The sequence below is a fragment of the Pyxicephalus adspersus genome, chromosome 2 (assembly GCF_032062135.1).
Source record: "Pyxicephalus adspersus chromosome 2, UCB_Pads_2.0, whole genome shotgun sequence".
Lineage (NCBI taxonomy): Eukaryota > Metazoa > Chordata > Amphibia > Anura > Pyxicephalidae > Pyxicephalus > Pyxicephalus adspersus.
In genome coordinates, this window is record NC_092859.1 from 16,662,971 (window position 1) to 16,679,521 (window position 16,551).

General features: G+C 39.4%; 1 protein-coding gene across 3 annotated transcripts in view; it reads left to right on the forward strand.

Moving 5' to 3' along the window:
* The first annotated feature begins 3,912 nt into the window (after window positions 1-3,912).
* ADGRL1 (adhesion G protein-coupled receptor L1) overlaps window positions 3,913-16,551 on the forward strand; it is a 255,377-nt gene continuing 242,738 nt past the window's right edge. For 2 of the 3 annotated variants that reach the window (XM_072399700.1, XM_072399702.1), the window contains exon 1: window positions 9,924-11,889. The gene's annotated coding sequence lies outside the window, so the exon portion shown is untranslated. Of the gene's footprint in view, window positions 4,037-9,923; window positions 11,890-16,551 lie in introns of those variants that run through there. The other variant, XM_072399701.1, reaches the window with a different exon arrangement.

Below are 16,551 nucleotides of genomic sequence, written 5' to 3' on the forward strand. Positions count from 1 at the left end.
ATTGGAGAACAGTAGGGATAAGCCCTATGTTTATCTGAATTTTGCATATATATATATATAAGGTATGGGACCTATCCAAATTATAGCAAAGTGAATAAAACAATAATGCACTTCAGTAATACATGACCTTTGAACTATGGTCAGTAGGGTTACAATAGCCAATATCTAAATATTACCATAACCCCCCAACAATCCCCCATATCTTTTTTTGGAGTGTATAATATGATCCGAGGAAAAGGCCATGTTCCACAATACTGGAACCTCCCAGTGTCAGTGGTGCCTGGATTACAACATGGAAAAGGTAAACAGGATTGTAGATTTGACATGAATATTATTTTACCTACAATTAGATGACTTGGGGATGGGGAAGAGTCATTAGTAGATACCTAAACAAAATTAATTTAGCACGTTCTATTGCATTTCATGAATGGGTAGTTAGGAATAGACAATAATTATAACATCTTGCTGGGCACCACTGGTGAAAAAGAGAAGACATTCTTCTCCAATCTCTACATTAACAAATGTAAGCTTTTTTATTCTCTAGAAACAAACAGCCGAATTTTACCAAACATGCAGGCTCGGTAACCTTTTCTTTTTTATATACCTTTCACTGCATTACCACCCTCAGGACCATGTACTTTTGGCCACTTTTTTGCAGCAGAATATAAATGGAATGTAAGCAGCCAGGCAGAGACTATTTATTCTTTAAACCTTTATTAAGTCAGAGTAAACTTGGCTGGAGATCGGTACAACAGTATGGAGATACAATGCTCATTTCAGGTACACCGTAGGGTCGCCAGCTGTCGTTCTTATAGATCCACGTTCACTGATAAGCAATGATCATATAGTGATTTTTACAATTACATTACATACAGAAGAAGAATAAAACATATGACAAAAATCTATAAAACAGTAAGAGGACACTCTGCCTATCTCACGTATACTGGAGAGTCACCAGCCCACCTACATTACCATGTGCATTCTCTACAATATATATGTAATTATATGTTGTAGTATTTATCCAGCTTTATGTTGTCCAGAACAAAGCTTAATATATTCTTTAGACATCTCTAGTTATCATTTTACTGCATAAAGATCTGGTTAGGCTTGGTATATTACAGTTACAAATACTTCTCCTATATACAGAATCCATATTGCTTGGTCTCCATTACAAACTCTGAGCACTATAAATGTAAATTTGTTCTATGCGTCTCAACAAACTAAGACAAAAAAAAAATGAATGCCCAACCACAGTCTATGTCAATTGACTGCAATATTGACCTCTTCTGTGCCAGCAATACCTCTACACTACTACAAGGCTTTCTTAGTTGACTCTCAGGGTCATTTACCCAGAACACAGAGGATAAACTGTGCAAGGTGCCATGGACACAATATGTCCTGCACTTAGTGTAATAATACTGATCAGTGCTGTTCTCTGCATCATAAAGGGGGCATATCATCACATTTTCAACATTATGTAAAAGAGTGGCTATCTATTTTACATAATAAAAAAATGTATTTATTTTTTTTCACTTTTTAGAGGTCCTACAGCCTCACGAGATACTGGCGTTACATATCCCAGGAGGCTGTGGGCTGCTCCTTCTGCACATGCCCGAAATCTGTCATGCATCAACAAGAGGTTTTCCTCTAATGTAAAGAAAAAGTACTCAATTTCACGCAATGAGCAATAAGATTAGCACCCGATCTGACGTCTGCACAGTGCGAATTTGAGTGACTTGAGGAGGAACCCAGAAGAAGATGGTGGGGTTGGATAGAATGGTGAGCTCTGGAAAGAAGACAGAAGCCTAGACAGCGCAGGACTCGCTAGGTGTAGTTTGTGCATTGATTTAAAGTGAAGTTAAGTGATTTTTTTTCCTTTTAGTGAAAGTTTCACCCAGCATATTACATGAAAAAAGTAATTTTAAAAAAATCCAATAAAATAAATAAATAAATATTTGTGGCATGGCAGCTCTTAGGACATGTAGGGCCACTGAAGGAGAAAGTTAAACCCTTGAGTGGGACTTATACTCTCAAATAGAAATTGTTCACTTTTCATGAAGCGAACAACAGTTATCTTACCTCTTATATAGAACCTTATGCACTGAATCCTGGGTACATTTCTGACCCATCTTATGATGAGAATTAGTACTTTGTCCAATAATATTTTACCATGATTTAAACATGCAAAAATGAAACTACTGGTGTGACTACTGCACTGGTGTTTATTATATAATACAAATACAATCCAAATGATTTCTGATCCAATTTTTAGCACAATAACAGCACAAGGAAACGTGTGCAATGCAGCACAATGCATGTCAACGTGGGGTAGTGCATTACTAAGCATTAGATCTACATAGATAATCTTTTTACAAAGCAGACAAATATTTGGTGAATATTCATATATACATAAATGCATTGTGATATAGTAATGCCAACCCAGCAGGAGGTCCCCAAGCACATATCAGTCAACCCTCTAGCTTTAAGTATAGCAGTTTATATGCCCACTTTTCCTGATCGATATTATACTTGCAAACATTGCAAAAAAAGAGAAAAAATATACAAAATGTACAATATGGCTTTTAACTTTTGTAAAAAAAAACTAAATCTTGATTCTGATTATATGCGATCAGCTATTGTTACAACCAAGGTCACATACAGATGGCAGATTTTTTGCTATTTTTTTTCCAGAATTTGTATTTTACAACTGCACATACCCATCGGAGCCTAAGCTGTCTAACTCATACATAAGTCAGCCTTTCCATGCAAAACCAATCAAGTTTTCACAGACGGGCTGGCAAGCACTGTGAGACCAGCAATGTGGTGCTTGACATCATGTGCACATTTGGCTGCACAATGTCACCAGCCAATTGTTGCCTTTTGTTCCTGCAGATGAGGCATCTTTGACACTTCCTCTCTTGGATTCCGCATGAGCGATGGTGACATTTGCATGTACAAACATGTAAACTCGTTGCCCCCGTGAGTGTTTGTAATTCTGGTCATTTGGAGAGCACGATAGCACAATTTATTAATTTTCCAGGACCTATATTCTACTTGTTTGGTACTCAGGGGATGGGTCTTCGCCCAACTTGTCCCTAGCCTGATCTATTTCTCAGGATCATTTTTTCCATATTCTCCTATCACAGAATGAGCTGACACTTCTCCATGGGAGAACATTGAACTGCTCACTTATAGCTTGTGTTATTATTTGGCTTCCAGTTCTTGGCTGCAATAGATGATGTGTCCCTACTGACCATTATTAGGAAATGAGCAAGACATAAGATGTTTGCACACTGACCTTTATACAAATGTTCTATACAAGCTCCACTGTATACACTATGATATTGGGGATAACGGTAAATCCTGATCTCCCCTTTATATATAGAATTGTCCCTCTTAACAGACCAGTGTCAGAAAATTTCCCCTTATCAGATATTTCTTATAACACACATTGTAAAAGTTGGAGTTTTGTGTCTCCATGTGTTAATAAACCTGTTTAATAATAATATTTGTATTTCCAATAAATCATTCTGTATAAAGTAATAGTTGACTGATTTGTAGTCAGATCATTATGGGGACCAAGAACTATTCTCCTAGGCCTCAGGAAAGCCTGGAAACCATTTTTAGCCTGTTCTGGTGAACCATAAGTCCCGGACATGCCTAGTTTGGTCTCTGTGAACTCGATATTTTGTGCTGAATAATATTCTAGGGGTTGGCATTTCATATAACCAGAATATTTGGAGTTATGAATTACTATTACAAGGGCCTTTGGGTGTGTCTGTAGAGCGTCATAATCTATGTGGACACAGCCCCTCAGCCCCCACCCGGCTGTCATTGGATCGTTGTATTAGTCCCACCTCTGTGGTTGGCATAGAAAAAGCCACGTAAGCCTAGGAGAAGGAACTCTCACTTATACCATCTTGTTGCTAAGGACAACGGCACTGACACATTGAGCACTGCAGGGAGCCCAGTGACTCTGGCTTATAACTTGGACTTCACACAGCAACCTGGACCAAGGCAAACCAACTCTACCTAAGTATTATATCACAGATATCTCTTTTATTTTATACTGTTTCTATGGTTCTGTTACTGCTCTTTGATTAGTCTTTATTTTTCTGTATTTGTTTTTGCACTGTTTTTGTATGTTTTTACTTATTAAACACTTTGTGAATCTCTGAATGCTCTACATAGACTTAGTGTAACTTGCTAACCTGAAAACAATACTATAAACATTGTGATTGCTGAGACATCCCTGTCTGGAGTGGCAGCGGGTGACACAGACAGGATAGAAGCAGAAGCATAACTGGGGTTGTCAAGGGTAACGGTGTGTGCTTCCGTCTAAGCGCGTGGTGTCAGTCTACCTGTGATGGTGTGTTGGGCAAGGGGTAGCAGAGTGGTTAACCCCGTGACAGCCCTTCTCAGCCTGCTGGTGTGTGGACTGTTGCTGAGCGCGCTGGAAAGTCTATGGGTGGGGGCAGAGAGGGCGTCCATCACACATACTATATTCTATGTCAGTGCTGTACTTGGACTGTGCCTATGGGGTACACAACAATAAACGTCTCAACCTTAGGTCCAAGGGGGCTCTACAAAACATTTTGGACTTTGGATATCAATATGGCACTCTTATTTATATATTATTTTATTTCTGGATTTCGGCAATGTATTGGTATATTGTCATAATCATGTAGATATGTTTATTTTATTAATTTGTTGGACTTATATATTATGCTTGCTGTGTCCTAAAGAGTTAAAAGTCCTTTTTACCAAATAGGTTGCTTTATTACAATAGAAATCGGATTCTTCTCTATATGTATTGTTTAGCGTGACCCTTTTCCTTTCCTAAGTTAGGACAGTGGATCTGATTTACTAAACTTAATTTACCTGTTCATTTTTCAAAGTAAATTTTACCTTGCAAGGGATATTTCACTTAGCCTAATGAATGTTTTGGCAATTCACTTTGCAAAGAATACCCAATCATGTTCAAGGAAATCTAAAAAACTGGATTATTCCTTGTACATGATTGGATGCTTAAACTGTGATTAGATTCATCTCATTTGCTAAGCCAAGTGAAATATCCCTTGAAAGAGGATAATTCACTTTGCTATGTGAACAGCCTTTATTCTTTTACAGCAAAGAGTGTAAGGGATACATGCTCACTTTTTACATATTCTTGCAAAGTTCTGTTTGCCTTCCAGAGCTTGAAGGTATTCAGTTTGTCCAGGTATAGAGGTTTTCATCCTGTGTTCATCCATAATTCATCACTTGGCCAATTGCCTGGTCTGAGTGCTGTCACATGGGGCAAGGTGTCCTCAGCCTTGTGAGAGCACTAAGACCTTGCACAGTGATTTCTTGGGGGTTGCTCCAACCTACATATGGATTGCAGGGGCATTGCATTAAAATAACTATGTTTTCTTGTTATGTAAAGTAAAAAAGAGTGAACTTCTGTTGAAGCTAAGTGTTTAGGATAGAGTAGTGAAGGGTTAGAACACTTTTAAAGCAGACCTAAACTCAGAATTTTCACTTTATATAGAAGGGCAGACAACCCTTTTATGGAAAAATTATGTTGTTTTTTTTTTAATGCAATATCCTTTTTTTTAAAAAAAATAAAAAAAGGTGCAGCACTGACCCCTAATTCTGAATGAATGGAAGAGTAGAGCCTCCCGGGATATCTACATCATGCATCCCGGGAGGTCCTTGGGTGCTCCTTCTGCGCATGCCCGAGCATCTCAGGCATGTGCGGAAGGAGCCCTTTTGCCAAAAGGAAAAAAAAAATTGCAAGTGCGTCAGGTTTTTTTCCTATCTATGTCCCAGGAACTCGCACCTAGGTCGGGTGACATAGGAAGAAGAACCCGGAAGAAGAGGAGAAGATGGCGGCGCCCAGGGCGCCGGCCCAAAGACAGATGCAAGGACGACGCGGGACCTGATAGAAGGGACTCCGGATGAATCGGACTGCCCTGCGAGATTGAAGGCAAGTATTTTTGTTGTGTTTTTGAGTTTAGTTCCTCTTTAAGCATTTTTACTGTCTGTGTCTTTACTAGGTTCCCTTTATTCAGTAAACAGGGGTAGATATTGGGGGTGCAAACTGTGCAGCTGCACGAGGGCCCTGGACCCTGCACAAGAAAAAGGGACCCGCACAGGGACCTCAGTTCAGTTTGTTGGGTGGCCCCAAGTCAGTTCTGCACAGGGGCCCACTGTCCTATTGAAAGTCATTGTGATGTGTGCAGTATATCGGCATGTATCACAGTGTCTTTTCCATCTCAGGATACGGCTGCTGTATAGCAGGCCTCTCGGTGGGCGTTTTTATTAGTGTAACACTGCTTGTAGCTGCGGTGTGTATATTACGCGCTGTGGGTAGAGCTCTCCGCTCGCTACGTACAGTAATTGGTGACAACTGATGGATGGTTTAATATTTTCATCTTTAACCTTGTGACATTAATACTCACACCGAGGCTGAAGTCTGCGCTGATTCAGGAACATTCAGGTGCCTAGGAAGACATTGAGATAAGGATTTATACACCAAACCAAAAAACAGTAACACAAAATTGTGTCTCTGCAAAAGGCTAAGACAACTAAGCCCAGAACCCGTAGCCGTATGGCGTGTTTGCCTGATGTTTGAGCCTGTGACCCCATAATACCTCGAATCCTGTGGGGAAATTCTCAGCATGGCGTACAAGCCCCCCTCTGCTGTGTTATTTGCTGGTGAGGTGACTCTGAGTCACTGTGTGTACCAGTACCGTAGGAGTCAATCTGGATTGCTTCCATCTTGCTCACATCACCCCCCGCCATCTGTCACTGTACTGAGCTTGGCACCTCTAGGACATGGCAGGATAAAGAGCTTTCACCTCCTGGGCAAGCAAGGCTGCAAGGTCTGCATGGCATTTTTATGACCACGATGGGAAAGGGATGGCCTAAAAAAAATGATTGGACTACAACAACCTAAATGTTTAGTGTCACATTAACGGTGAATGACGAACCATTAAAAAATTATTTTATTGACCAGTCATTAAATGTGCAGGCCGGGGGCTCGCAATGACATAAGGATGTTGATCTGTCCGCAAATCCAATCAGCGTTCCTTATACACAAGCATGGTTGCATTCAAAAAGATAACGCGTGATAGCAATCAGCAACCAATCACAATTCACCTTTGCTGATCGGAATTCGGAAGACTGACCTAGGATTGCTTACAGTGGCTTTCTGCGTTTTTTTTTCCTATTCAGCTTTGCTCCTTGCTCTGCCTTACTGAATGAGCCTGATTCTGCTTACATGTGCAGAGATGCATATGATTAGAGGATGGCAGCTAACATGTTGTCTACACGGGTATATAATGCATCCTTTTAGCTCTGCCTGCACCTCCTTGGAGTATAGATGTATAGGAGCTGATTATCCAAGCTGTGCTATTCACATTTATTGTGTAAATCTTCATTAGCAGGAAAAAAAAGGAAAAATAGGAAGATTGGCAAACCCTGATTGGTTGAATCAAACACAGACATACACGTTATTTCTAAAAAATCCTAAATCCTAAACATGAAACCTTTAGTAATCAGGGTAATATAAACCCCGTCAGCCAATCAGAGCCAATTACAGATCACTTTACAAAGATAGACCGCGCCAAACCAATAATACATAAAAAAGAAATGACATTGTAGTTGGGTAACATATAACATCACTCTATAGATTATAATGCATGATATATGAAATGTGAAAAAATAAAGGTATGTTAGGAAAAAAAAAAAATAAGCAGGCAGAATTTAACGGCATATTTATAAAACAATGATTGTGACTTTTCACTGATAGTAAATCAAACACTGAGGGTCGTCTCCTCCTGTGTCACTGTCTGTATCTGTCTGTCATTTGCAACCACTATTTAATGTACAGCGCAGCGTAATATGTTGGCACTATATAAATACTGTTTATTAATATTATTAATAATAATAATAATAATAAACACAACCCTAGACTAAATAAATATAAATATATATATATATATATATATATATATATATATATATATATATATATAGTCTGTGTGTATATATCCAAAAAATCCATAACTTGAAGGCGTTATTCCTACTCTCTACATACATAGGGGGATCTTTCAGTCCAGCTAAACAAACAACAGAGCCAGGGAGAGCTCTGCTGGGTTTACGTAATTTTATAAACAATAAGAGTGTATTTGATTTTACAATTATACACAGCTATCAGTAAATTAAATTATATAATTGATTTACATGTGATGACTGGTGTCCAAAACTAGGATCTGCCCGAGTCACTGGCAAAAGATATTGAAGTGGGACTAAAATACATATGTGTGTGCAAGGAGTTTGTTATCTGTGTACATATATATTTTTAGTGTTTGTGTACACAATTAGGTATTTGCAAGCTTTATATTTTGGTATGTTTGTGTACGCATATTTGTGTTTATGTGTGTGTTTTTAGTTGTGTGTGCATATATATGCATGTGAGTGTATGCCTATGTATATTCCAAATTGTGTGCAGTCTAACTACTCTTTTTCGCTGAAAATAAGCCCTAGCATGATATTTCTGTATTTTTGAGGATGCTCGAAATATAAGCCCTACCGATAAAATAGGCTACAATACAGTATATAAATACATGGACAAGAGGTGCTCATTTAAGTAAAGCGCGATTGCTAGACATGAGAAATTTGGGCCAATGGATCAAAAGGAAAAGGAGTCACAAAAAGTTCAAGATGGAATTCAGGGTTTGGAGAGTTATGATGATGTTCCACAATCTGATGACATGACTATATTTTAATAAATGTTGATTTTATGCTTAAGAATAAATGTTGATTGTTGTCCATGAAAAAAACATTTTTGGAGTATTAATTTTAGGGTTACAGGGTATTTGAAGGTGTTGGTGGTTGTATATAAGCTGTGTATATATATATATATATATATATATATATATATATATATATATATATATATATAAATAGTATGTGTGCATGTGCATACATGTGTATGTGTAGGTAGTTGTGCTGTGCATATACAGTAATGCATGGTGCATGTGTCAATAGTTTGTATATTTTGTGCAAATAATTACTGTGTGCATTTGTATTATTGATGTCGGCAACTGTACACTTGAGTGTTTAGTGTTTAGGTATATATATATATTTATACATGGTGTTTGTGTTTATATATATTTGTGTTTATGCATGTGTTTAGGCTGTATATAAATATATTTATTTATATAGGTCTATGGTGTGTGAATATATACTGTGTGCATTTGTATTATTGATGTTGGCAAGTGTACACTTGAGTGTTTAGTGTTTAGGTATATATATAAATATATATATATATATAGTTATCAATATATATATATAGATATATATTTATACATGGTGTTTGTGTTGATATATATTTGTGTTTATGCATGTGTTTAAGCTGTATATAAATATAAATGTTTATATAGGTCTATGGTGTGTGAATATAACATTTGTTATAAATACATCTGTATATATGACACACATGTAATCACACACATGGCCCCCTGGTACCCATGCACCATGATGCATAGAAGAGGAGAGAGGATGAGAGATGGCAATAAGAGGGGGGACACAGGGGAGAAAAGATGGAGCTAGACAGAAATGTTTGTACAGAAAGAGGAGGAGAGGTAGATGAAGCAGGAGAAAGATGGAGTGAGAGAGAGAAAGAAAGAAGAGGAGGGAGGAGAGGGAGGAGAATGGGAGAGATGGAGTGAGAGAGAGAGAGACAGGAAAGCTAGAGAAGGGAGGGGGCACAGAAAATACCAGGGGTGGTACAATAACACACACACATACAGGGGCGCAGCTCAGAGGGTATAGGACAGCAGGTAATACCACTGGCAGCACAAATAAAAAAAGGCAGCAGAGATGAAACAGAGACAGATAGGTGAAGACATCTGAATGTGAGAGAGGGTTAAAAAGGAGTGAGGGGGAGGGAAAGAGAGAGAGCTAGAGAGAGAAAGCAAGGGAGGGAGAGACGGAGGAGGGGCAGGGAGACTGAAACAGCCCCACAATCTCTCATTTATTTTCTTTGTTATTTCTTTACGTGGGATATAACAAAAAAAATTGCAAAGAAGAGGAGCAGTGAGTGAGAAGAGACAGAGAGAGAGTGCTTTAGATTGTGATGGAAAGAGAGAGACATCTAGTTTTGTAGAGGGATGGTGAAGCGGAGGAGAAGAGACGGATAGGTAGCCGGAGACAGACGAGCGTAGATAGAGAGGCATAACGGAGACAGGCGAGCGTAGACAAGGGGGCATATCGGAGACAGGCGAGCGTGGATAGAGGGGCATATCCGTTACAGACAAGCGGAGACAAGGGGGCATAGAAGAGCGTAGACAAGGGGGCATATCGGTGACAGACGAGTGGAGACAAGGGGCCATAGAAGAGCGGAGAGAAGGGGGCATATCGGTGACAAACGAGCGTAGACAAGGGGCATATCAGAGACAGACGAGTGGAGACAAGGGGGCATAGAAGAGCGGAGAGAAGGGGGCATATCGGTGACAGACGAGTGGAGACAAGGGGGCATAGAAGAGCGGAGACAGCTGCCCAACGCTGCACCGACTGAGTGCCAGGAGGCTCAGGAGGTTAAAGATGGAGAGGACCAGGGGTGATCTCAGATAGCCAACACAGCAAAAGGAAAAAAAAACCCCACAGATAGGAGGAAAGGACAGGACAAATAATGAGATCACAGAGGGGTGTCTACAATCTTACTAAGAGCAGAAAACAAGGGGGCTGGCTTCTGTTTTCCTAGCTGTGGCTACTGATCTGTTTCCTGTGCTGCTGATGATGCTCAGTAGGTTGGATGCAAAGATTGCTGCTGCTGATGCTGCTACCAGACATTCGGATACAAGTGGCCATTGACAAGCTGGTGTGGCTACCTAGCAGGTGCATCAAGAATTCAAAGACAGTCCATTAGCACCCTGGACAGCGGCCGCCCTCACCCCCCCAAGGGATAGGAGGCTGCTTGGATGCTTGTCAGTGACTATTTATCGAAAGGCATCAGGTTAAGCAAGCAAAGGAAGCAAAGACAAGAGGGTTAATTTTTTCTGACAGGTGGGGGTGTATGAATCCCATGCTAGTTTAATTCAGACAAGCAAAGGCTGACCCCCACCACCACCATCACCTCCTCTTTCCTTCCCAGGCTACCAGCGATCCAGCAATGGCTAGCGTGCCAGAAAGGACCTGAACACGATCAGGCCAGAAGGATCTAGCCCCCAGTGTATCACACAGAACGACCGTCTTCCATCCATCCTGCGGCTAGCAGGAATCAGGAATAGGAAAAAAAAAAAAAACAGCTTGAAGGATCGCCGCCAGTCTCGTGCTTGGTGAAAATCCAGCAGCGGCGACGAATATGGAAAGCGTATGAAGAGGGAAGCCTACTGACCCATGGCAAGGCCCACCAAATACAAACATGCCAAATCAAAAAGGAGTGTTTACCACGAAACCCCTGGCAGCTAATACAAAACCTAGAGACTGAGAAGCTACAAAAATTTAGATTTTTGGTGAAAAAATACACCGAAACATCTGCAGTCGGCTGGCTTGCCGGAAGCAGAGAATTAAAAAAAATAATAAAATACATTCGAATCATCGGACTGTTTGCATTGTGCCACCAAGTCAAAAGGACTGCCAAAACAAATTTGGCCATAATATACCATTGAAGAAGAGGCCATTTAGACGTGGACTACTGCCTTGTTGACAAAGGGCCAGTGTTAATTGTACGGTATCCTTGGACGGTGGCAACAAAGCGCAGGAGGTGGGGCTTGTCAGCCAGGCTCCTCCCCTGTGGAATAATGTCCACGGCAGGTGGTCTTCTAGAAGAGAATCGGTGACCAGCTTTTACCCCAGAAAAAAAAAACTAAACATCTAGAAAAAAGACAGTATAACAAGGTAAGGAACCAAAACCAATACTGCTCTGCATAGGCATGCAGTATGTATAGAATGTGTGTGCATATCTTATATACCTATGTCAAATGCAAATATTCTCTCTCTATATATATATATCACGTTATCATTAAAATATATGAAGATGTACTAGACAATATATGTGTTTTAATGTGTTTCGATACTTAATATAGTATAATCTGTGAATTGAAAGAAATGAGAACGATAAAGAGTGAGTGCATGGATGTTAGAATGAGAAAGAGGAGACTGTGGGTATTATATCTATATATTTAACATAAAGATAGATAGATAGATACCCATTAAGAAATCAATCAATCTATCTATCTATCTATCTATCTATCTATCTATCTATCTATCTATCTATCCATTCATCCATCCATCCATCCATCCATCTCACATCTATCTGTCTTGCCATTGCTCTTCTCTATGAGTCCATATTATACATAATTGATTGTATTCAGCCTCGTACAGGCCAATTGGCCTCTGATTATGGGAGGCAGCCTGCCTCATGGTAAGGCAATTTTCTCTGATTCAGGAGCTTCTTCTTTACTAAGTGGTCAGTCATATGCTCATCAGAAGGTGTCTCCTGTCTCCGGTGCTGAAATGTCAAATGGTATATTGCCCCTCATATATATATCAAATGCCCATGCTCATTCACTAATCGTGCATTCATGCGTTATCATGACATATATGGCATTAGTCCTTCATTTATTTAAGATTCACAACATGCATCTTGATAAATGTTGTCTGGAACTTGAGTGAAGGTTTTATGCATTTAGAACAAACCTTGATGACAGATCACACTTTGTTGGACATTGCAGATCTATGCAGAGGAATCCTGCCATTGGTGAGCTTTATCCAATACATGTTGTTATTGTAATGGTTGGATCAGTAGTTTTTGGCATGCAGATTTCAGTGCTGTGAGGGTGCATAGCTTTTGGTGTTGATAGCTCCAGCACCTACTAAGGTAAGTGTGCCAGCTCAGGAGTTATTAGAGTTAGACATGAGTTCAAAGTTAGGGTCAAAAGTTAGGTGGTCAAGTTTGATGGTTGGGGTTTGGGGGTTCTCCATGTTTGGTGGAGGTTAAAATTGTCATTGGTAATTTCAAGAGGTCTGGAATGAACTCAAAGGTCTACTGGTATTTCCTGTAGAGCAAAAGCACTCAACCTTTTCCAAATCATGACCCTCCAGCATTGTTGTGGGATTGTTCTAAGACCCAATAAAGAAGTTGTTGGGTCTTCTGGAACTCCGAGATGTAACGCTATGTACTGTATAATTCTTTTCAATATCAACCGAATTTTGAGCTCCTATATGTGGTCCTAACAATTTAATTTAGAGAATTGTATTATTATAACCATTGATATGTAGTTGGCAGGGATAAAAAGAAACCAGATCAACTCACTCTTGTTATCTGTAACACTGTGATCTAGGGAAAGCTAAAACAAAGCCAGGTGGCACAGACGCCAATTTATCTTCACAGCTGGAGAAAAATAATTCATCACCGACTCTGTGGACAGTAGTTGGATTAATTTACTAGATGAAAGACTCCAATGCTGAATGTATAAAGATAAACTGACAATTTGGGTCAGTGTTTCTCAACCAGGGTTCTTTCAGAGGTTGCTTGGGGTTCCATAAGAAAAGAACAGTTTGTGACTTTCAGGTCAGTTTAACTGACACCAGTGATCTTTAGGATGACATTCTTTCCAATTGCCAGCAATGTAGGAGTCATTCTTGACGCTGACCACCACTAATATACTGTGAGCTGTGGACATAGTATTTATAGGAGGGGATCCTTAGAACCCGAAAGTTTTTTCAAGGGCTCCCCCAGGTTGACAAATACTTATCTAGATGATTGTCCTTATTCATTTCATTATAGGAGTGTCGTGGTTAACCGAAAATGGCCAACTCTACCCTCCCCCCCATAACAAAAATTTAGTTATTTTGTATTAAGGATTATGTACAGCCATCCCATCATATTATCCCGGACGCATTAACTGGTAGTTAAACAAAAAGCTTTATTGAGTTGCCAGGATTAGGCCATCATGTAATGCCAAGTACAGAAGCCATTGGCCAGTTGCATCCCCTTTCATAATCACCATCACTCAAAATTGGTGGTCGGTTAAAAATTCACACCGAAAAAAAATGTTGCTCATTTTCAACCATTAACACTCAAGAGATGTTTGGCTTACTCCGTAGAAGGTAAAACGACTTATTGAACAGATGAATTATTCTCTGGACTGTCGAATCAAGCACTCATCGAATTGCGGAGTCACTCACTGGAACATAGAGCCAAGCACTGGATGACAAAAACATGTATTGGAAAAATTAACGTAAAGTACAATCCTTTAATGTGGCTTCAATCGCTCGGAGGAACAAAAAAAAAATCATTTACTGGAATGCAGGATCACTCGATGAGTTGTAAAGACACTTGTTGATAGAATCTGTCATTGGAACACAGATTAGTCCCTTTTGGAGGAAGAATTATTTAGCGGAATAGAAGACCAGTCATCACACTAAATTGTGTGCTAGAACGGAGAATCATTCATTGCAACATGGATTCATTTAAAATTAAAGATTTTCCCTAAGCCCTATTTCTATCAAAACTGACCACTTAATATAAGCCAGTGCTCATCCCGAATAATACCACTTGGTGTTTACGTCTCCAACAATCCGATGCAGGACCTGGAGGGAAGAATTGTTTAATGCCATTCACAGTTGTTACAATTTAACCGAGGTTTACAGATCTCTGAAATGAACATTTAATGCAACACAAATAGTAAATTGGCCAGTGAATGGAATGTTAGAGAATTATCCAATATACACCCTCCGATTGAAAAGAATTGGAATTATTGTAACCCATCTGATCAATGAAGATATTTAAACATCTTTATATAATGATTACATCAACGTGTATGAACAACAGCAGATATGTAGAGTAATTAAAAAAGAAGAAAAATAAAAAATACATAGAGAAAAAGAAAATAGAAACAGAAAAATATTAAGATATTAATAATAAAAGATAGGAACTGCGAATAGCTATTTTTTCAATAGGAAAAGCTGAATCTCAAACAAAAATGGATGTGCTCCTTTTAACTAATAGGATTCCACTTTTCTGCACTTTGAGGTTTATTTATAAAACAGTGAATTTGTCATTCATTATGTTTTCAATGGCAGTGATTGATTCTCCACCAGGTTTCAATAAATGTTGGATTTGTGTCTGATTTATGAAAGCTCTCCAAGACTGGAGAGGGCATATTTTCTTTAGTTATATGCTAGCAAATGTTTCAATCTTGGACCATATCCATTCCAGGCGTTTTGGATCACCCAGGTTTATTGATGAAGGTGTATCCTCTCCAGCCTTGGAGAGCTTTCATAACTCAGACCACTTTGTGTCAGTAAGGTTGATACAATGTTGGACCGGGACCAGATGCATGACTTTAAATGAGCTATTCAAGGAGCTTAGCATACTTGTACATATCAGTGTCCCTTGGGATTTGCAGCTCCCTGAGACAATGCACAGAGATCAGTTAAGGTGCATGGAGAAAGTGCATGTGAGCAGGAAGTGGCTGTGAGGAGGCTGCAAGAAATCAGCAGCACTAAGATGCAACAAAGGATGAAAAAAAACATAAGGACAAATAGCATGGAGTTTCTCTATGATGCTTAGTAATTTAGCAAACTAAATGTCATTCACTAAGGGTTCTGATTTATTTTAATGCTACCCAGTCTATGCTACAAAATGTGAGAGTCCAGTCAATTACTCTTAATCTGAGTTCTGTATAATCAGTCATAGACAGATTTACAGCTAATTGAATGGGTGGGGGTTGGGTAGTCTAATTTATTAGTCAGTGTTGTATAACCCATTTTTGTATGTATTGCTGGTCTCATTCAACATCTCAATGTGAATTAAACTTAATTGGGAGGGGTGAGAAGTTTGACCAATTGGATACATGGGAGACTCTTGGGAGTGTACAGTGGGAGTGTTTGTGAACAAGTCTCCAACATCACCAATGGGTATACATTGAGCTCATCCAATTCCATTACCACCTGGATGAGAAACTTAAGTCTTGAGAATGTTGATGTTACCTGTAAACCCTGAACTGAACATGAGCCCTAACCATTGTCACATCATTTTTACCCCAATACCTCGTACAATATGTCATTTTATGGAAAACAATAGAACGTAATAATTCATGACTTTGCTCAGTTTGAGAAATGTTTGCTCAGAGTGAAGTCAATATTTGGCTGAAGCCAAACCAAGGGCTTCCTTCTCAACCACTTGGTGGACAAGGTAAGCAATATTTCAGAGCCCTTAAGTAGGTGTTACTCAACCAGGGTTCCTTCAGACGTTGTCAGAGGTTCCTTGAACCATGAGCAATTTGTACCTCCCAGGTCAGTTTGATGATCCTTTTTGCTATCTAGACATTCTTCCCAATGGCCAGCAATGTAAGATACATTCTTCCAAATGACCACCACGCAAATATACTGTAAGCTGTGAATTAGAAAATATAGCAGGGGTTCTGTGATGTCCTGAAGGTTATTTCAGAGGGTTCCTCCATGTTGAAAGGTTGAGAAAGACTACCTTGCCCCCTGGTTCCTGATGCCACGCGTTAGTAAAACTGCCATATATGCCTTGTAAGCCTTCTCACT